This window comes from Lissotriton vulgaris, chromosome 2_1 (assembly GCF_964263255.1).
Source record: "Lissotriton vulgaris chromosome 2_1, aLisVul1.2, whole genome shotgun sequence".
Classification (NCBI taxonomy): domain Eukaryota; kingdom Metazoa; phylum Chordata; class Amphibia; order Caudata; family Salamandridae; genus Lissotriton; species Lissotriton vulgaris.
In genome coordinates this window covers 2,063,799,863-2,063,823,126 of record NC_141687.1, presented here as the reverse complement: position 1 = coordinate 2,063,823,126, position 23,264 = coordinate 2,063,799,863, and the positions used below count along the sequence as shown (strand labels likewise).

General features: G+C 50.5%; 1 protein-coding gene across 2 annotated transcripts in view; it reads right to left on the bottom strand.

Moving 5' to 3' along the window:
* The window catches only part of DMXL2 (Dmx like 2), a 2,078,996-nt gene that overhangs the window by 974,646 nt on the left and 1,081,086 nt on the right, over window positions 1-23,264 (bottom strand). The window lies entirely within an intron of this gene.

The window sequence follows — 23,264 nt, the reverse complement described above, 5'->3', positions numbered from 1 at the left end:
GCCTAGCTCGACGAGAACCGGCTTCCCTGGCACCTCTGACCTCTACCCACCTCTACAGCTAAGCTGAGAACCGTGGGTGCGACGAGACCTCGAGGGACCGGCCATCTTCAAGACTGCACGACTTCTTTCCAGCACGACCGCCGAGGGATCCTCTGGTGAGTGCTTTGGGGTCCGAGAAGCCCCGACCCTGAGCAGCTCCAGCACCGAAGTTCAGCCTCCCAGCATCTACACGATCTGCGTGGGGCCCTTCTGCTTTTTGCTGCTCACCGCGTTGTTTGGCTACTAGCCCGCTGGCTTGTGGCCTTCTTAACGACGCCCGACGACATCACTGCTGCTGGTCTGGTTGCTCCAGACTGGCCCTTGCTCCCTTCCAAAAGAGGAGCACCCCGGACCCTCCTGGTCCACTCCAGACGCCATTTGGAGTCCACCGCGTGGGCTTGAATTTGCCAAGGCTTTGTTGCCCAATCCTGGGTCCAGCGACGTCGACAGCATCATCCATCGTGGGACAGCTCGCACCTCCATCCTGGTCGCCGACAACGCCTCCTGGTCCGTGAGATCTGCAGAGCACAGCGTCGCCCACTCACCTAGTCGAGGTGACTACCATCCGGTGCCCTCCTTGTGCCATCTGACTACTGGCTAGTAGTCACGAACTTGGTCCCCTCTGCTTTCAGGTGTCATCCATCTTCGATCCAGGCTTGGATCACTCGAACTCTCTTCACTGGTCGCCTGCCAGCAACTTCTTTTCTTCAGGCTCCTGGTTCGCCAACGAGGATTCCCGACGTCTTTTGAGACATATGCAGCTGCAGCCCCTGGGCTAGGTAACTTCGGCATTTCGGTGCCCCAGCATAGCCTCACTATCCAAGGGTCAGGATCCACTGTCGTTTTCTTCCTACCAGGTCGGGTTCGCCCGAGAACACTAACTTTGCTCTTACTAGCTCCCATAGACTTTGTCCCGCATCACGCGTGAGAGTGCACACTCTGCACCCGAGTCCCCTAGGCCTCCTATTAGTAATCTGAAGGTTCAGTAGTCAAGTCCTAGCGATTCCAAAGCCTATTAGTACAGTACTTACCTGCTAGTAATTTCGCATTCCACTTTTGTAGTATATGGTTTTTCGTGCCCCTCGGGCATTTGTGTAAATTGTGCAACTTAAAGTATTTTCATAAGAGTTTTGTTGTGTGCTTAGTGCCCTGTCTTCATAAAGAGTACAGGGCTGTTGTGATCTAAATAAATACACTGTTTATTTTCATAACACTTGTGTGATGTCCTTTCACTTGGTGTTCAAGGGGTATATGTGATGGTATAACAGCTGGCTTAACACGCCCTCTAGAGTTTAGCCCGAAGACTGCTCGTATCCATGCTACTAGGATAGCTGGTCTATAAGGTTGACTTACAACCAATCACCATAAGGGTTGTTTGGACTGATACAAAGTGCTCACTAGAATAGTGAACATTATATATCAGGCCAACTTCTCACACCTCTCTTCCTGTTTCGAGGGATGCGGAGGAGGAAAGAAGGTGGGCAAGGTGATGGACTGCCCGATATGAAAGGCTGTAACCACCTTGGGCAGGAAAGAAGGACGAGTCCTCAGAACAACCTTGTCCGGATAGACAGAGAGGAAAGGAGGTTTAGAAGATAGAGCCTGGAGCTCACTCACTCTCCTGGCAGAGGTGATGGCAACCAGGAATGCAGTTTTAAGAGTCAGAAGACGTAGAGGGCAGTTATGAAGTGCTCAAAGGGAGCGCACATCAGATGAGTCAGTACAAGGTTCACGTCCAACTGAGGCATCACGAAAGGAACAGGAGGAAACATTTGTGTGATGCCTTTCAAGAATCTATTTACAACAGGGGACTTGAAAAGAGAAGGCTGATCAGGAAGCCTCAAGAAGGCTGATATGGCTGAGAGGCAGCCCTTGATAGTGCCCAGAGCAGAGCCCTGCTGGGAAAGAGAAAGAAGAAAGAGGAGAACCTTTGAAAGGGGGGCAGAGAGTGGATCCACAGCCTTTGCTGTACACCATGCCACACACTTGTTCCACCTGAAGGCATATACCGATTTTGTGGAGGGACGCCTGGCTGCCAGAATCACATCACAGACTTCAGGAGGCAAGTCAAATGGCATCAACTGTCGCTGCTCAATCCCCACGCATGTAGGTGGAGAATAGACAGGTTCGGGTGGAGGACCGTCCCCTGCTGCTGCGACAGAAGGTACTCCTAAAGAGGCAGACGAATCGGGAGATCAACAGACATGCTGAGTAGCTCGGGATAGGAGTATCTTCGGGCCACAAGGATGTGACTTGGGCCCGGTCTCACCTGTTCTTCTTCGGCACTCTGGGCAGAAGTGGTATAGGCGGAAAGGCGTACAACAGACCGATTTCCGTGGCGGTTCGCCGCCAAGCCTGGCTGAGGTCCGCCAATTTCTCAGGTGATGTCCAGGTGATGTCCAGGCCACGCTTATTGACATGCCCTTCGATGGCCGTTGCTTCTTTGGCGATAGAGCAGACAGTGCGCTTTAGCATTTCAAGGACTCCAGGGCTACGGCCAAGTCCTTGGGCCTGTCGGGCCAGCGCCAGCAAACTTCTGCTTTTCGCCCTTTTCGTGGCCAAAGAAGGGGCACCCCCACACGTCCTGCCAGCCACAAGCCGCAGAACCAGCCTCAACGCGGACGTGGTAACCGCCGTCGCTGTGCCGGGGGACAACGGCAAGGTCAGTCCACATCCACTCCTGCAGCATCTTCCTCAAAGCCTTCCTAGTCCGACCTTTCGGGCCCATTCGACGCCAGTGGGGGGCAGGGTCCGCCATCACCTCCTCCACTGGCCCTCCATCAAGTCGGACAGGTGGGTGCTGCAAATCGTCCGAAGGGGCTACTCCCTCCCCTTCGAGGCGACCCCTCCAGCCAGGCCACCGCAATGCCACTGCATGTCGGGGGATCACTTGCAACTTCTGCAGGAGGATGTTATGGCCCTCTTGGCCAAGGGGGCCATCGAGCGCGTTTCTGGGCCAGAAGTAGGACGTGTTTGCTACTCCCACTACTTTCTGGTATCCAAGAAGGGCAAAGGAGGCCTACGTCCTATCTTGGACCTCCGGAGCGTCAACAGCTTCCTCCAGAAGGAGAAGTTCAAGATGCTGACTTTAGCGCAGGTCCTAGCTGCCCTAGACCCTGGAGACTGGATGGTGGCATGGGCCTTGCAGGACGCATATTTCCACATCCCCATCCTGCCAGCCCACCAGCGCTACTTGCGGTTCAAGGTAGGCCACGAGCACTTTCAGTTTACCATGCTCCCCTTCGGCCTTACCAGCGCCCCTCGGGTGTTCACGAAAGTGATGATGGTGGTCGCAGCTCATCTGCGCAGATCAGGGGTTCCAGTCTTGTTGAAGGCGGGCTCGCCCCAAACAGTCGATTCCCACCTCCATACTACGGCTGACCTTCTGCACTCGCTGGGGTTCTTCATCAAAGTGCCTGTGCCCCTCTCAGAAGCTCCTTTTCATCGGAGCGGTTCTGGACTCTGCGCAGTTTCGGGTTTATCCCCCCGAACAGCGGGTTCGGGATATTCAGGCTCTGATTCCGATCTTTCAGCCTTTATCCAGAGTCAGGTTGACGCTGCGGCTCCTGGAGCTGATGGTATCGTGCATTGTTCTGGGGCATCACACCAGGTGCCGGATGCGGGCTCTGCAGTGGGAACTGAAGTTTTAGTGGGCACAGCATCAGGGCAACCTGTCCGACCATGTCCTGATCTCGGAGGGCACTGAGTCAGTTGCAGTGGTGGCTCACGAACCGCAATTTGGTCAGCGGCAGATCCCTCTCCCTACCCCAACCGGAGCATGTAATAGTGACAGGTGCTTCCCTCCTGGGATGGGTGGGCCACGTGGGGGAGGCGGAGATCAGAGGCCTCTGGTCTCCGGCGGAGTCCCGGCTCCATATCAACCTTCTGGAGCTGCGAGCCATCCGTCTTGCACTGAAGGCATTCCTTCCCTCGGTCCGGGGAAGTGTAGTGCAGGTGTTTACGGGCAACACCACGCCATGTGGTACTGCAACAAACATGGCGGGGTGGGGATGTGGACCCTTTGTTAGGAGGCTTTGCGCCTCTGGACATGGCTGGAACACCAGGGCATCACCCAGGTGGTTCAACACCTGGTAGGTTCCCTGACCGCCAGGGCGGACGAACTCTGCTGCCGGTGCATGATGGATCACAAATGGCGTCAGAACTCAGAAGTTGCGTAAGGTCTCTTTTGGCAGTGGCGAGAGCCTTGGTTAGATCTATTCGCCACCGAAAGAGAACTCGCAATGTCATCAGTTCTACGCGTTGGAATTTACAAGGCGGCACTCACTCAGAGACGCTTTTCGTCACGAGTCGAGCTGCACCCTTCCAAGCGAGTCTGTGGTATCAAGTCCACACCCAATGGAATAACGCTCTGCATCCCGCCCCTCCGTAAGGGCTTGGGCGAGCCAGGCCCGGGCCTCCTCCGGGCACTGGGGCAGCACGTCCGCAACCGTGTCCTACAAAGAGTGGGTATAACGGCCCAAAAGGCAAGCAGTGTTGATAGACCGCAACCCCAAACTCAATGAGGAGAACAGTTTCTTACCAAACTGATCAAACCTTTTGGATTCCCGATCCGGGGAAGCGGTCAGAAATGCGGTCTGGGACATAGAGGCCTGGATCATCGGGCTCTCGGGGGTGGGGTGCACGGACAGAAAGCTAGGGTCGCCCGGAGCCAGGCGGTGGCGTCGGGCCACGTTCCGATCCACAGGGTGCACCGTGGAGGGCTTGGACCAGGTGCCAAACAAAATGTCCGTGAGGGCCTCATTGAACGGCAATAGAAGCTCCAAGGAGCTTACTGGCGGCTGAAGCACCTCAGTGAGGAGGTTAGTCCTCACGGCCGCAGCAGGGAGCCCAAGAGCCAAGGCCTTGGCTGCCCTGCGCAACACCACACCATAAGTGGCACCCTCCTCCGTAGCCAGGGAAGGAGGAGAGATGAATTGAGTGTTGGGCGATGTGTCCAGACCACTGGCCTCCCCTAGCTCGTCTGCCCAGTCCTGGCTCAACTGGCACTGCTGTGTCAGAGGGTCCTCAGACCCCTCCCAGTCCTCCCCTTCATCCGTGTACTGGCAAACAGGCTGGAATGACAGAGCCGGGTCGTAGATGAAGACCTCACCCATCGCCTTGTTTGTTGCAGTACCACATTGCATTGGTTTTTATCTGTGAACACCTGCACTACTCTTCCCTGGACAGAGGGAAGGAATGCTTTTAATCAAGACGAATTGCCCAAAGCTCCAAAAGGTTGATGTGGAGCCCGGACTCCCCCGGAGACCAGAGGCCTCTGATCACTGCCTCTTCCATGTGGCCGCCCCAACCCAGAAGGGACGAGCGTGTCACCACTGTGTGGTCTGGTTGGGGAAGGGAGAGGGATCTGCTGGTGACCTAATCCTGGTTCGTGAGCCACCACTGCAGTTGTCGTGCAGTGCCCTCTGAGATCTGGACGCAATCTGACAGATTCCCCTGATGCTGCACTCACTGAAACTTCAGGTCCCACTGAAGAGCCTGCATATGCTACCTGGCATGATGTACCAGCAGGATGCAGGAGACTATGAGGCCCAGCACCCTCAGTCTCATTCTGATCGAAACCCGGGATGAAGGCTGAAAAATCTGTACCATAGCCCGAATATCGCTGTTCGGGAGGATAGACGCGAAACCGGCATTGTGTCCAGAATCGCTCCGATGAAGAGGATCTTCTGAGAGGGAATCAGGAGTGATATCGGCACATTGATTGAGAACCTTAGCGAATGCAGGAGGTCTGCCTTAGTCTGGAGGTGGGAGACGACTGCTTGGGGCGAGCCCACGTTCAACTACCAATCGTCCAGATAGAGGAAAACTGAAAGCCCTGATCTGCGCAGATGAGCTGCGACCACCGCCATTACTTTCGTGAACACCCGAGGGGGCTGATAAGGCCAAAGGGGAGTACGGTTAACTGAAAATGCTTGTGGCCTTCCGTGAACCTCAGGTAACACCAGTGGGCCGACAAGAAGGGGATGTGAAAATAAGCGTCCTGCAAGTCCAACGTTACTATCCAGTTTTACGGGTCGAGGGTAGACAAGACCTGAGCAAGCATCAGCATCTTGAACTTCTCCTTCCGGAGGAAGAGGTTGACGTTCATGAAATCTTAGGATGCAGCCCCTGTTTTTCTTGGGGACCAGAAAGTAGTGGGAGCAACAACCACAACCTACTTCTGGGACAGAAACGTGCTCAATGGCTCCCTTTGCCAAGAGAGCCGTAACTTCCTGCTGGAGAAGGATCAGGTGATCCTCCGAAATGTGGTGGTATTGCGGTGGCATGGCTGGAAGGGAAGCCTCAAAGGAGAGGGAGCAGCTCCTTCGGACTATCTGCAAAACCCACCAGTCCGTCATGATGGTGCGCCAGTGGGGGAGGTGATGGCGAATGCTGCCGCCCACTGGCATTTGATGAGCTTCAAATGTCAGACTAGGAAGGTTTAGAGGTTGCTGCAGAGGGGGGGTTGGTGGACTGGCCTGCCCGCTTGACCCCCAGAACTACGATGGTTGTTCCCACGTCCCCGGCCGCGTGAAGGATGGGTAACTTGCTGCGTCTAAGCGCTACTAATATTGAAATGGTGCTGCCCAGAGAGTCGGCGGTGTCCAGCCCACAACGGATGGCAAACCTCGCTGCATCCCTCCCGGCGTTGAAAGCCTGTCAGAGTACTGTCCGGGCATCCTCCGGACACTGAGGCAGCACCTGTGCAACCGTATCCCACACAAAGTAGGAATAACGGCCCAAGAGACATGTAGTGTTTACCTACCACAATCCTAAGCTGGCAGAAGAGAAAATATTCTTCCCAAGACGGTCCAGCTTCTTGGATTCTTTTTACAGTGGGGTGGTAGGAAATGAAATGAAATGGAAAAAAACATTTATATAGCGCAATAGCTACCCTGAGGTATTCCAGCACTGTGAACAGACGCAGGCAGAGGAAAAGAATCTGCAGTTGTTAAAAAGTAAGGTTTTTAAGAGTTTGTGGAATGGCAGGAGATTGGGCTCCGTCCGCAAATGGAGGGGGAAAGCATTCCAAAGCTTGGCGGAGTTGTAGGAAAAAGAGCATCCACCGCATCTAGCTCTCTTTATTCTGGGCAGTAGGACGAGGGAAGAGGATGTTGAGCGGAGATGCCCGTTTGGCTGGTAGGGTGTTATCAGGGACTGGCTGATTAAAGAGCCTGTCTTCCAGAAAGCCTTGTGCACAATGCACATGGCTTTAAATTGGATTCTCTCCCTGGCCCGTAGCAAGTGGAGGCTTCTTAACGCAGGGTCTGCAGTCTGTCGGTAAGGAAGCTGAAGAAGCGTGCGGGCTGCACAGTTTTGAATTATTTGAAGCTTGCTTATGGTGGATTGCGGGACCCCTAGATACAGGGGGATCCCATAATCCAAACGGGAGAGAATGAGACCTTGTACAATGATTTTTTTTGCTTGAAATGGGAGACGGGGGAGTATCTTACGTAGCATCCTCAGCAGACCATAGCAGGTAGCTGAGAATTTCGCCGCATGATGATTAAAGCTGAGGTAGCGGTCCAGCCATATTCCAAGGCTTTTGATCTGTTCTTTGGGTACTGGAGCGGAGCCAAGGCATTTTGGCCAAAATTGATCAGACCTGAGAGAGGAGGAGTTTCGGAGAAGCATATACTCTATTTTGTCCCCATTAAGTTTCAGGCAAGAGAGTTCCATCCATTTGGCCAACTCCTTAAGACAGCTTTAAAGATTAATTTATTTTTTCGGGGTGGTTTAATGCCACCAGAAGCTGAGAGTCGCCAGCATAGGTGATGATTTGTATGCCAAATGGAAGGACAATCTCTGCCAGTGGACTCATGTAGATATTGAATAATGTGGGGCTCAGGGAAAAGCACTGAAGCACACCACAACTTAGGGGCATCCTTTTGGAAACAACATCGCCTTCAAAGACATGGAAGGATCGATCACCTAGGAAGGATTGTAGCCAGGCAATGGCATTCCCTGATACACCCAGATCCCCTAATCTCAGAATCAGTTTGTCATTGTTTACAGTGTCAAATGCGGCACTGAGATTGGAAAGAATGATTGCCGCAGAACCTCCCTGATCCAGGAATCTCCTTGCCTCCTCAGTTACAGCAAGGAAGGCGGTTTTGGTCCTGTGTTGGGGACGGAAGCCAAACTGTGAGAAATGGAGTAAGTGGTTTGTTTCTAAAAACTCTACCAACACTGAGTTAATATGTTTTTCCAATATCTTACTCAGCCAGGAAAGTAGGGAGATGGGGTGATAGTTGCTCAGGTTGTTCTCATCTATATATATTTTTTAAAGGGCCTTTACCAGGGCACATTTCCATGCCGGGGGACAACTCTAGCGGAGATGGAGGTATTCAGCAAGTAGAGGACATTTGGTATTAGGTTTACTATGACTAGTAACAGGGTGCGGGGAGGCACTGGATCTAAGGGGGAGCCTGATTTGACCCGGGGCATGATGGAATCTAGAGATACGAGATATAAGGAAGGAAGTTTTTCCAACGTGGCTAGGGTTCCCCGTTCTAAACCGTTAGTGGGTTTAGACTGGATAGGAGTGAAGGTGGAGTAAATATTTTGTACTTTCTGATGGAAAAACTCAGCCAGATTGTTGCACCGGGACAGAACATTGTAGGAGGCAAGTGGCTTCTGGGGCAGTTTTGAAAGGGTTTTGGCAATCCGATAGATCTCATTGGAGGAGTTGGAGGCGGTCTTAATTTTTTCCTCATAGAAGGCAGCTTGAGCGTGTAGGAGAGTAGGGTCTGCAATCCTATGATCACCCCAGATTTTTGCTTTTTGCTTCACTGGTTTACGACTTTCCCGGGCTGTGGGCCTGCTAATCAGACCCACAGCCTAGCTGTTCTCTCTCTAAATTGACACACATGTACCTTAGGTGCATTCACCAAATGGTACTGCGCCACCTTATCAGTCCCTGTACAGTATACCTTAGGTATCCAGGGCATAGGTGTACCCAGGGCCTACCAGGGGCTGCAGCATGTATTATGCCACCCCTGGCTGGCCATCCAAATCTGACACAACTGGCTGCACAACAGCTGGGGCAAGGTGGTGTAATCACCCTTTGCTTTAGATATAGTATTCATATATCTAACCCTAAAATGGACACATGTATTCCTGTCATTCACTCCTATGGCAGGCCTTATCAATCCGGTAGGCAGAGTGTGTGGAATTATGTGAGATGGTCCTCTAGCATGAGCTGAGCCCGTTTGCAGCTTGCGGAACCAAGTCCTAATAGCTGTTCCATGATAACGCGTACCATATACTCTTAAGTGCCTTATAATCCTCGCGGTTATTTGCCAACTTTGGTATCGCTTTATCAAAACATGTCGAGTAAGGTGTCATACGAATTTGAATACTAACCCCTCGCCAATTCTGGCGACGGGTTAGCATTCCACCCTTCTAGAGGGACACGACATGTATGTAACTGTGAACCCCGGTTAAAGCTTAACACAGCCTCAGCTCCACAAAATGGATGCTGCCACCACAGACACAAGTCTGACCTCCTGCTGCTGGGAGTCCTTCCAGCGAGGAGAGCTCGGACAAAGGGTTTCCTTTCAGGGGCGGTGCTAGCACCATCCCAGACAGGGTTTTGTGTATCCCAGGTAGGCAGGGTTGAGAGGAAGGTGACTGCAAGTGGCACCCCGGTGCTCACTGTGCATATGCCGGCTTAAACCAGTTCCAGGGGCACACCAGCCCCTAAGCTGAGGAAAGTCGGTACAAGGGAGAGGGGTGTAACCACCCCTTCCTGGTCCCACCCATGGGCAGGACCTATTCGCGTGCCAGCCCCTTTTCTTAGAATAAAGGTAGGAGCAGGCCCCCTTCCCAAATTAGATAATTCTGAATCTTGACTACTTTCCACGAAAGGAGCTCTTGACTTTTTCTGAAGACTCTCCCTTGTGGCTAAGGAGTAGCCTCCCTGCACCCGCAGGCACCATCTAAGCATCGCGGTTTGCTGCACGTCCATCCTCCAGATTAAGACTGGCCAGCTCGACGAGACCCGGATTCCCTGGCATCTCTGACCTCTACCTGCATCAGCAGCCCAGCTGAGATTCATGGGTGTGACGAGACCTGAGGGACCGGCCATCTTCAAAACTGCACGACGCTTAACCAGCACGACCGCCGAGGGATCCTCGAGTGAGTGCTTTGGGGTTTGAGAAGCCCTAACCCCGAGCAGCTCCAGCACCGAAGTCCAGCCCCCCAGCATCCACGAAATCTGCGTGGGGCCCTTTTGCACTTTGCTGCTCACCGCGTTGTCCGGTCACTTGCCTGCTGGCTAGTGGCCCTCCTGACGACGTACCACGACGATTTCACCGCTGGTCTGGTTGCTCCAGACTGGCCCTTGCTCCCTTCCAAAAGAGGAGCACCCGGACCCTCCTGGTCCACTCCAGACGCCATCTTGACTCCACCGCGTGGGCTTGACTTTGCCAAGGTTTGTTGCCCCAATCCTGGGTACAGCATCGCCGACAGCAGACACCTTCGTGGGACAGCTCGTACCTCCAGCCTGGTCACCGACAACGCCTCCTGGTACGAGGGACAGCAGAGTCCAGCGTCGCCCACTCACCTGGTCGAGTTGACTTCATCCGGTGCCATCCTGGTGCCCACACTGGCTAGTGATTAAGAACTGAGTCCCCTCTGCTTACAGGTTGTCTCCATCATCGATCCAGGCTTGGATCACTCCGAACATCATCACTGGTCGCCTGCCAGCAACTTCTTCTTTCAGGCTCCATAGACTGCAACGAGGATTCCCGACGTCTTTTGAACCCTATGCAGCCGCAGCCCCTGGGCTAGGTAACCTGAGCATTTCGGTGCTCCAACGTAGGTTCACTATCTAAGTGTCCAGATCCTTTTTCGTTTTCAGTCTACCTAGTCGGATTCGTCTGGAAACAGTAACTTTACAAATACTAGCATCCATAGACTTTGTCCCGCATCCCACGTGAGAGTGCACACTCTGCACCTGATCTCCCTAGGCCTCCTGCTCCTAACCTTAGGGTTCAGTAGTGTAGTCCTAGCGATCCTGAAGCCTCTGGATCTTGTTACTTACCTGCTAGTATTTCGCATTCCACTTTTGTAGTATATGGTTTTTCGTGCCCCTCGGGCATTTGTGTAAATTGTGCAACTTAAAGATTTTCTTAAGAGTTTTGTTGTGTGCTTAGCTCCCTGACTCATAAAGAGATCAGGGTAGATTTGTTATAAATAAATATCCTTTTATTTTCATAACAACTTGTGTGGTGTCCTTTCACTTGGTGTTCAAGGGGTATTTGTGATGGTATAACAGCTGGCTTAACACGCCCTCTAGAGTTTAGCCTAAAGACTGCTCTTGTCCATGCTACTAGGATAGCTGGTCTATAAGGTTGACTTACAACCAATCACCAATAAGGGTCGTTTGGTATGATACACAGTGATCACTAGAATAGTGAGCACTATATATCCGGCCAACTTCTCACAGAGCGACTTTAATTTAAAGTTTATATGTTTTTCTTGCCTCCCTGTATTTGGCTTTGCTAGGGACTGCATAGGTCTGTCTCCATTTCCTCTCTAACCCTTTGCAGTGTTGCTTGAGCTCCCGTAATTTAGGGGAGTACCAGGGAGACATCTTTGCTCTGCATTTATTGTGGGTGTGGCCAATGGGGAGTACATTGTGTATAGGGAGCTCTGGATCCAGTGATTACATTTCTTATTGGCTAGGGTAGGGAGGGGTCCTTGTTGGGTCTGGTGGTTTCGAGGGCGGAGATCCAGTGTTCTCTGGGAAGCTTGGTGGACCAGTTGCATTCCAGACGTGAGGTCGGATTGGGAGGAAGGGGGTAATTTGGGATTTCCCAAGTCGTGGGGATCAAGAAGTGGTCGGACCAGGGAAGCCGAGATGGCATCCCTGATGTGAGATCAGGGCAGTTGCTAAAGACGGGGTCAAGCAGGTGGCCTTTAATATGGGTAGGCTTAGATACTAATTGCTTTAGCTGAAGTGTGGAGAGGCTCAGGTTTAGGTCTTTGATCAGAAGTATGGTCTAGATGAATATTAAGACCTCCCAGTACTGTGAAGTTGGATGGTGTGCAAGCTAGATTGGCGATGGTTGTTAGGAGGGTATTAAGGAATTGTCCAAGGGGGCCGTGTGGGCGATAAATTAGTACCCCGGGGAAAGTGATAGTGGGGGAGAAGTCTATGGAAAGAAGGAGACTCATGCAGTCTGAAACCTGATCTGGAGAAATGAGACACCTAAAGTGGTCTTTAAAGAGGATTGATAAGCCCCCCCCGTCTCTGCCTTCCCTACGGTCCTCTCATTGTATGAGGTAGCTGCCAGGGAGATTTTGAGTGAGGACTGGCTCGGACTCATTGTCAAGCCACGTTTCCATCAGGAGGGGAACATCAGGTTCAAGTTCTTCCAATAAGAGGGCGATTTTTGTGGCATGCTTAGGGAACGATCTGCAGTTTAGCAAGAACAACTTTATACTGTCTTGCTTTATTGGGGTGTTCCGTGTCTCGACAACCGGCCGGAAAATAAACCTGCAGTGGGGGCAGCTGGTGTGTTCATCTGCTACATACCACAAGTGGAGGCACTTGTCAGATGTTGTTCCTCTTAGGTTGCGTAGGGTACATGGGCTGTAGGATCTAATGTGGGACGCAGAAAGAACAGGGGAACGTGCTTTTGGGTGTAGAGGCTTGGACCACCAAGCTATCAGGGGTGGGGTGTTGGGAAAGAAAAGCGGGGTCGCCCGGGGCCAGGCGGTGGTGTTCGGCAATCATCCTATCCATGGGAGCCCCTGTGTTGGGCCTGGACCAGGTGCCCAAAAGGATGTCAGTGAGAGCCTCGTTGAATGGAAGCAGGGGCTCCGAAGAGCTCGCCGCCAGCTTAAGCACCTCTGTCAGGAGGTTAGTCCTGACTGTTATGGTAGGGAGTTCGAGGTTGAGAGCCTTGGCTGCTCTTCGAGATACCACTGCGTAGGGAGCTCCATCCTCCATAGCCAGGGTAGGAGGAGACAACATGCCATGGTCGGAGAAGTTGGCCAAACCACTGGCATCCCCTGGTTCCTCTCTCCAGTCCTGTTCAGATTCTACCTGATCAGCTAAAGGGTCTCCTGACCCCTCCCAGTCATTCTCCTCATTATCTGGGTGCCATTCTGGCTGCAAAGGGACCCCAGGAGTAAGCAGGGGTACAATAACCCCTCTTGGCGCCGGATCTGGCGTCGAGCGATGTCGGTTCAACTCTGTGTCCACAACAGAATGGAGGCCGGGGTCGACGCCGGCTATGGAGCCGACCAGCGTTGAATGCAGTAATGGTGCTGGAGGAAGCGGTGCCTGTGGAGGTGTAATGAGGTAAACCGGATCGAGGCCTGGATCGAAGGGGGGCCTGCGGCTCCGGGTCCGGACTGTCGGAGTAGGCCTAGGCCCCCAACCGGGTGAGCGGGGCACCGAAGGAGCGTCAGCGGGTCCGGGCCGCCTAAAGATGCCATGAATCGCCTCGTAGAACGTATGCAGCTGAGGGGAGTGGAAGGGGGGGGGGGGAGGTCGTCGCTCTGGGTCCCGGAAAGGGTGGGAAACGTGGAGTCGACTCTTCAGGCTCCGCAAGTGGAGCTGCGGGAGGGGCACCACAAGCATCCCTCGTCGGATCGGCCGACGGACGAGGGGAAGTCGAATAGCGACGGTGCTTCTTCGACTTCTTCCTATGCGAAGACTTCGATTACTTGGACGAGTGGTGGTGGCTCCGCAACCGGTCCCATGACCTCCCTCGCGACCGGGACCTCGAATGGGGCGGAGCCGACTGTCGGCGCTCAAGCAGCTTTCGGGATCGCTCCTGCAAAGCCTTCGGCGCCATTGAGAGGCAGTCGGAGCATGACTTGGAGTTGTGGTCATGCTCCTGGCAAAAGAGGCACACGTGGTGCAGATCCGTCACCGATATCAGTCGGTTACAGGAACTTGGACGAGTGGTGGTGGCTCCACGACCTCCCTTGCGACCGGGACCTCGAATGGGGCAGAGCCGACAGTCGGCACTCCAGCAGCTTTCGGGATCACTACCGCAAAGCCTTCGGCGCCATTGAGAGGCAGTCGGAGCATGACTTGGGGTTGTGGTCACGCTCCAGGCAAAAGAGGAACACGCAGTGCAAATCTGTCACCGACATCAGTCAGTTACAGGAACCGCAGGCCTTGAAACCAGGCATCCCTCGTGCACCAGGAGTGGAAGACTCAAAGAGAAGTCGACAAAATTCATGAAAAAGTCAGTCAAAAAGTGACTGGCGGTACCGCTCTTCCCGCCAGCGCTGGCTGGCGTGGAAAAAGAAGGAACTGAAGTCAGCATGCGAGGGCGGAGTCTAAGTAGCTACTGCGATGTTATCCCAGCAACAAAATGCTAATGACGGACGCAGACCCGACCGACGCCACCTTCCGACGCGCAGAGGTACTGCTGACGAAAAAACTTTCTGGATCCAGTCTGATGCCTGGGGGTAATTCTAAGGCAAGGAATCTATAACTAACGTGTTTCTGTCAGATTGCTCATTTACATCCCAGGTACAGGGCACCAACACTACGGATCAATGCTGTACCTACCCATATGCAGTTACTGTGTTGCCTGCACCTCCTAGCATCAGCAAGCTACCAGCCAGTGATAGCAGTGGCGGTGGGGGAGGGGATCTCAAAGCACACTTTTTAGGTTTTTCTAGAAGTTCCTTGACGCAATGGTAAAAAAGTTAAACCAGCATATATATTTCCTTGAATCATCCCAATCTTTGCAGCAGACAAAACTTCGATTCTACAGCATGTATGGTGCCACACATGGGAGTCCACTTACACTGCGACTACAGGCCTGCCATTGCAGCCTGTGTGAGATGGTGCTTGAACTCCTCACAACAGATCTACGTTTCCTTATATCTGAGGTCACTGCACCTCTAACCTAAAACTTACCCCAATGATAGGTCTTCAGTCCTTAAGGCAGGGGTGCTTGGTTACAAGTGTGATGGTGCCCCTGCATGAGCAGGACCCCATACAAACCCTGCAGTTGATTCTCTAGGCTTTGCAAATGCGGCCAGCCATTTTAGTGTATATAGTGGCCATTATGAGATGTCTAACTATATAATAGTTACACAAACCTGGTCATGTTTGGTATCAAACATATTAGAATTATACCCCAATACCGATTCTGGTGCTGGAAGTATGATCCCATGTACTGAGGGTCTCCTTAGGGGACCCCGGTACTTCCGGTAACAGCCTTCCAGGGTCTGCCAGCAAGCCAGTGCTGCTGCCAAACACTGACACAATTCTGCCCTCCTACTGCTGAGCAGAGTTCGACCAGAGAAGGTAGAACAATAGATTTCCTGTCACATGGAAGTATGACCACCTCCCAGACAGGACTTAAGAGTACTGGGATGGGGGCACTTTCCAGCACCATCAGATTGCTTTGACTGGCACATTTGGTGTGCTCTTTGCATACTCCCATTTAAGCCAGTTCTGGAAATTTTTTGTTCTCACTCTTGCCTGAAACTGGAGAAAACACAGGGGAGTATCCTCCCCTCTGTCAGACCCCTCCCCACCCCGCAAGTCATTCCAACACTTTCCCTAGGTTACTTAAGGCCTCCCCTGTGGGTGGGTCCTTAGATAACGTGGAGCAAGACTCACCTCTGAAACCAATACACTCTTCTATCGTCTGGACACTTGATCTTCGACTAGAACCAAGACTGCTTCAAGGAAGACTTGTGCTGGTCCCGGTTTTGCTGTTCTTCAAGTCTTCTGCGTTGTCTGTGGTTCATCCAGGTTCTCAAGAAGGCTTGTGGGCATCAAAGCCATCTGAAGTAATCTCCCTTGGACTGAAGGAGTCACTCCCCTCCATCTGCAGGCACCACAACGAGGCTGACCGGTTTCCTTCTACTGTAGTCCTACTGACTTCCCGAGGCCCAGAAACACAGGTGGTGGTTATGCAACTCCCTAGAGGTTCCCTGCAATTTTAAGGACAGTATCGCTCGTCGGAGCCGCTGGGACCAAACCCCTGTGCACCGCGTCAACATGCCGTTGTTGGCTCTGCACTCCAGAGATGTTTAGGCTACAAGAAGCTCCAGCCTCCAGCCCTTCATCCCAAAAAGATCAGCATTCTCACTGCATCATCTGCACCGTGGGCCTCCATTTTTGTGGAGCTGCATGAGGTCTTCTAACGACTCCTGTGTCTTTGGCCTGTGGGTCCTATTGAGGGTCTTCCTTTGCGTCAGTGAGCTACCCTGCTTGCTCGGGTCTGCTAAAGATCTCCTGCACTTGGTGAGCCCTTTGAACTTAGCTGGTCCCAACATCAGCATCCTTTCGCTCTCCAAGTCAGTTGCGGCTACCAAGGCTTGTTGGTGCTCCCCGATGGACACCAACCACTGACATCTGACATGGGACAGCTTGTGCACGGTTCCTGGTCTTCCTCAGCATTGCCTGGTCCTCACAGCTGCAGCAAAATGGCCACTGCCTTCACTCTTGAACCTCTTTAAAATCGGTGGGCATTGTGCTTCCATGCCTCCTGGTCACCTCCATGTGGCAGTTCTGCTTGCATATTCTCATCTTTGCGAAACCACCCTTGGATTTCACCGGACTCCTTCACAGGCTTCTTCACAGGCATCTTCTTCGAATTCTTCTATTGTGGTCTGCAGCAGGTTCCAACATGACGTCACCCAGGTGCACCTGTCTTCCCTGGTGCAGGTAACCTGATACCTAGGTTATCCATGGGTGGGGTGGCTCTCCAACCTTCCGTCTTTCAAAGGGCTTGTTCAGGGTCCTCCGGAAGGGTCCTTCTTCTTTAAAATTGCAACGTGACTTCCCTGCTGACTTCTCTTCCACTCTGCACACAGCTGATGTGGGGTTCCTGAGTGGTTCCTTGTGTCCTCAGCTCATATGAGTCTTCTGGTCCAACTACTGTTCTCCTTTGCAATTTGCATTTTACTTTCTTAGTATATGGATTGGTCTCCCTCTTTTTTTATGTATTGTTGACGTCTCCACATAGGAGATATACCAATGTGGTAGTGATTGTGTTGTGTAATAGAATCATTTTTATAAAATATTGTGTCGTTCTTTTTCATCTAATTTACACTGTCGAATAAATGTGGTAGAACAAGCTGCTTTTCGCTACTTCAAGATACGCCTGAAAGCTGCTCTCCCCAGTCACCACTTTGAGAGGTTTATATGGTTATCAAAGACCACTAAAATCACCATACGGGTTGCCTGGATTAGTCCAAGGTGCATCACATTGAGTGCGCACCATATACTAAGCCAGCTTCCTACACCTTCAGTAACGCCTTATCTGGTGAGCAAGATCTAGCCACAGATTCCTTATCTTTGAATTGTCCCCCGGCACCAGACTGGATCTAGACAATTTTCTACAGCAGCACCTCTGCACGTCACCAGAGAGCGTCGAGCTACACCATGACAACATCATCCACTGGATGTGACGTTGACAGAGTCGATATAAGCCCTACCCTCACACGGTGCTGTCAGTTTCTTCAGTGGCTACTTTCAGTGCTAAAACGCAGAGCCAAGTATAGAAACTGCTATGGAAACAGTGTGCCCAAAAAGAATCTTCCTTTTGTAAAACGTTCACAATATAAAATGCACAAGAGTGCATAGTAAGGATCTGGAAAGAAAGAGGAATTCAGTTCGCAGAACGGGGAGGATGGGTGGGTCGGTAAGGAATCTGTGGCTAGATCGAATCTCTACGAGATAAAGCATCACCAAAGGTAAGTAACTTATTCATCTGATAGAGAAGTCTAGCCACAGATTCCTTACCTTTAAATGAGATACCCAAGCAGTACCAGGCCCAGAGGAGGGTTTGCGAACCGATCCCACAAAAGATCCCCGCTTAGGCAATCTGGTCTGATATGGAATTAGTTACTTACCTGTACACTATAGTTCTCCAGTATTATCTTTCATAGATTCACATGCTTGTATCTTCCCCGTCGTCATGGTGGGGTAACTGAATGACCAAAGCAGTATCATAGAGAAGAAAACTGCATAGAAAAGCCCATAGGGACTGTTGTATTTGGTAATCAGACCTCCTCATTGTTTGGCCTAAAAGTCAGCCAATCAGCATTGCTTCCCTGCCCACACACTCCCCAGCAGAAGCTTCCTGCCTCAGATTTCCGTCCCCGAGTGAGAGACATGGATAAATACCAAGAAAACAGGTTCTGCCTGAGAAACGGGGAGGTGGGCGGGCGCATGTGAATCTATGAAAGATAATACTGGAGAACTAGTGTACAGGTAAGTAACTAATTCCTTCTCCAGTATTACATCTTTCATAGATTCACATGCTTGTATCAGAGTAGTAAGTATTGCTCACAAAACCTGCAGCGTTTCCAGGATAGAACCCAGAAGGAAGTTCTGCAGTTGAAACATTGTTAGAACATGATAAAACCAGCTATAACTATAGCAAATTTTATATATATATATATATATATATATATATATATATATATATATATATATATAAATGCACTGAATAGAATATTAAAAGAAAACCAAAGTATACCTTATTGAAATAGACGTTTCAGAACAGCTTGTCCCACTGCTGTGTCCTCTTTCCACGCAGTGTCCAGACAGTAGTGCTTGGTAAATGAATGCACACTCTTCCACGTCGCCGCTCTGCAGATGTCGGGCAGCGACACTCCTGCGAAAAAGACCATTGACGTCGCAATCTTCCTTGTGGAGTGAGCCTTCACTCCGGAAAGAAGCGGCTTTCCCGCTTTTTCATGACATTTCATGATAGCCGATAATATCAATCTGGCATAATCAGTCTTGACAGAGGGAGCCCTTTCCTTTGTCCTTCAAATGCAATACATAACTGTTTGGATTTGCGGAATGTCTTTGTTCGTTCAATGTAGAACTTTAAACATCTGGCTATGTCCAAAGAATGCAGCGCTCTTTCTGCCTCAGATGAGGGATTGCTGAAGAAAGTAGGCAAAATAATTGGTTCGTTGAGGTGAAAAGAAGTAGGGACCTTGGGTATAAATGTAGGATTTGTCCATAATATAACCCTGTCCTGGCGAAATTGAAGAAAAGGCTCTTCCACTGAAAAGGCCTGAATTTCGCTAACCCTCCTTGCCGATGTAAGGGCGAGCAATAGGGCTGTCTTCCACGAGAGGAACTGTAAGTCTGTCTTGTGAATAGGCTCAAAAGGTGGCCTCATAAGTTGCGCCAAAACTGTATTGAGGTGCCAGGGCACTGGCGGGCGCTGAAAAGGTGGAAAAACTCTAAAGAGCCCTTTAACAAACTCTTTTATCAGTCCATGAGACAAGAGAGACGGCTCATTCGGCACTCTCCTGAATCTTGATATTGCCGCCAAATGCACCTTCAGCAAGGCATGTGACAGACCTACCTTTTATATATCGACAACAGGTAAGGCAGAATACCTTCAGGGGTTACCGTCAACGGGTGTAGACTTTGACTGGCACACCAGTGGCAGAAACGAGTCCATTTTGCTGTGTATGTCTTGTTGGTGGACATAGCTCTAGATTGCGATAGAATTTGTCTGCAGTCCTGTGGAATGCTCATGGCTTGGAATTCCCGCTCATGAGGTTCCATGCGGATAATTGCAGCAATCCTAGGTCTGGATGCAGAATTTGGCCGTTGCTCATCGAAATGAGGTTCTGGAATGTCGGGAATTGCACTTTATTGCCTTCTGACATCTGCAGCAGATCTGAAAACCATGCCTGCCTTGGCCAGGCTGGTGCTATCAGAATGACATGACACGGTTCAGACCTCATTTTGCGAAGCACTCGCGGAATTAAGGGAATTGGTGGGAACGCGTAAGCGAACATTCCCGTCCAGTTCATGTGAAACGCATTTCCCTTGGAATCTCGCTGAGGGTACGTGGACGCAAACTGGTCGTATTTCGAATTGTCCCTGGTTGCGAACAAGTCGAATGTTGGTGTGCCCCATTTTCGAAACACCTTGTGAAGCTGAGTGTCGTGCAGTTCCCACTCGTGCGTTACACTCGCCGTGTGACTTAGGACATCTGCTCGTGTGTTGAGGATGCCCTGAATATGTTGCACATTAATTGAAATGTCGTGTCTTATCAGCCATTTCCAGATTCATTGAGCCAGCGCAGAAAGTTGTTTGGATCTTGTTCCGCCTTGCTTCAGAAGATAAAACATAGTCGTGGTGCTGTCCGTTTGAATGAGCACCGACGAGTTCTGGATTCTGGGCAGGAAAGCTTGGAGTCCCAGAAACACCGCTTTGAGTTCCAACATATTTATGTGAAGCTGTGCTTCCCACTCTGACCAGCGGCCCTGGATCTCCAGCTCCTGAAGGTGGGGGCCCCATCCTTGCAACGAAGCGTCCGTCGTCATCACATTCGTGATTCTGAGTTACAAAACTCAGACCCGGATTTAAGTTCTTCTGAAACTTCCACCATGACATGGCCACCTTCATACGGTGAGTGATGGTAATCCGATCTTCGAAGGTCCCTTTGGACTGAACCCACTGCTCGTCCAGATGTTCCTGCAAGGGTCTCATTCGAAGACGGCAGTTTGGCACCAGTGGGATGCAAGAGGACATCATCCCCAACAAGGATTTGTACATCCGCACAGAAGTGAACCTTTTTGTCTGAAGGGATGATGCTAGGCCCATTATTTTCTTCATCCGCTCTTCTGACGGGTATGCTTTCGTCGCCTCGGTGCATATCCATGCCCCTAAGATTCGGATGCCCTGAGCCGAAGTCAGTGAAGACTTTTCCAGGTTGGTCCTTAGGCCTAAGCGGTGGAACAGGCAGATGGAGCACTGAAGGGACTTTCTGGCTCCTGTGAACGATGGACCGGTCACCAGCCAATCGTCCAGATATGGGTAAATGCAATGCCCTCTTAACCTTAAGTGGGCCGCCACCGGGGCCATGCATTTGGTAAACACCCTCGGGCCGATTTGAGGCCAAATGGCAACACCTTCAATTGGAAATGGCGACTCTCCACAGCGAATCTTAAATACTTTCTGTGCTTCCGATGAATTGGGATATGGAAGTACGCATCCTTGAGATCCAATGACGCCATGTCGTCTTTCTTTTTTAACATTAGAAGGATCTCTTGCAATGAGAGCATTCGGAAGGGAATTTCCTTTATGTATTGATTCAGATCCCTCAAATCCAATCGCGCAAACAAAATAGGAATCTTGAGGGAAAGACAAAACTAGGACGCCCTCCACTCAGTAAGTTATCAAACAACACAGGTCCTAGTTTTCAAGGGAAATCTCGTCTATTGATCTGCTGACATCACTGGTTAAGCATTAATCACCCCAGGAGATCTCTCAATATAGAGATTATCAAGATGTCTCAGTCTATTGCCTTTATAAAAAACAGCCTAGCTCTGATCTACACATTTAGAACAACACAGAACCAACAATCACCTTTGAAGACGACAGAAAAAATGTGTGAAGAGCGAGATGGCACCTCACGGGCGCACCACCAATGGGACCCCTGGCTGGTACTCACCAGATGGCCCTGTTCTCATCATTGGTGCCATCAAGCTTTAATGGAAACGTGTCTCAAACCCAAAGTAAAAGGACAGAGAGTGGTGCAGTGGACACAACTTATATGTGACAAAAACTTACAACATTAAACATTTAACATACAAGCTACTGTGCAACCAGGACAATAAACTTTACTCATGTTCCTTTCTTTGTTGCAAACAGTAAACACATAAACATAAAAAAGGAGAATGTGAATACTACCCATCGATTCACACCCTACTTACAGCCGACATGTTTCATTGCCTTGGTTTCTATCAGGCATTTTCCTCAGGGCAACTCAATTAAATGCCACTGCCAAAGACACTGTGCTTTGCGCGCTGTAATACAAACAAACATATGCGAGGTTACCTGCTGTCCACCCTTGTATTCTATACATAGATCATTGTGCACTGTCAAACAACCATGCTGTTTTAGATAATAATTACCCTTCAATTAGCCTTGCCTCTCATACCAGCCAAGAGGAACATTAAATCAGGAATGCAGCCCCCATAGGTGAGCGTGATCCTATCTCCCTTTGGTTCTGTTACTAAAAGAAAGCGCCAAACAAACAAGGGTTATATACTCAAAGAGCGTCCTTATACCTTGCTTGTTTTACATACAAACACGACCAAAATGGTCCATCAAAGGGTTACCGGTGGTGAATAGTCGTTCGGCGTCTTCTCAGCACTCGAACACCGGACGAGTGCTGAACCGATCTATTTAGATTTTCAATTGCCGATTTTCGGGGACCCCGATTGGACGACTATTCTCCACCGGTAACCCTTTGACGGACCATTTTGGTCGTGTTTTTATGTAAAACAAGCAAGGTATAAGGACGCTCTTTGAGTATATAACCCTTGTTTGTTTGGCGCTTTCTTTTAGTAACAGAACCGAAGGGAGATAGGATCACGCTCACCTATGGGGGCTGCATTCCTGTTTTAATGTTCCTCTTGGCTGGTATGAGAGGCAAGGCTAATTGAAGGGTAATTATTATCTAAAACAGCATGGTTGTTTGACAGTGCACAATGATCTATGTATAGAATACAAGGGTGGACAGCAGGTAACCTCGCATATGTTTGTTTGTATTACAGCACGCAAAGCACAGTGTCTTTGGCAGTGGCATTTAATTGAGTTGCCCTGAGGAAATTGCCTGATAGAAACCAAGGCAATGAAACATGTCGGCTGTAAGTAGGGTGTGAATCGATGGGTAGTGTTCACATTCTCCTTTTTTATGTTTATGTGTTTACTGTTTGCAACAAAGAAAGGAACATGAGTAAAGTTTATTGTCCTGGTTGCACAGTAGCTTGTATGTTAAATGTTTAATGTTGTAAGTTTTTGTCACATATAAGTTGTGTCCACTGCACCACTCACTGTCCTTTTACTTTGGGTTTGAGACACGTTTCCATTAAAGCTTGATGGCACCAATGATGAGAACAGGGCCATCCTGGTGAGTACCAGCCAGGGGTCCCATTGGTGGTGCGCCCGTGAGGTGCCATCTCGCTCTTCACACATTTTTTCTGTCGTCTTCCAAGGTGATTGTTGGTTCTGTGTTGTTCTAAATGTGTAGATCAGAGCTAGGCTGTTTTTTATAAAGGCAATAGACTGAGACATCTTGATAATCTCTATATTAAGAGATCTCCTGGGGTGATTAATGCTTAACCAGTGATGTCAGCAGATCAATAGACGAGATTTCCCTCAAATCCAATACCTGTCTCCACTTCAAAGTTTGTTTCTTTTTGATGAGGAAGAAATGCGAATAGAAGCCTTTCCCTCTGTGTTG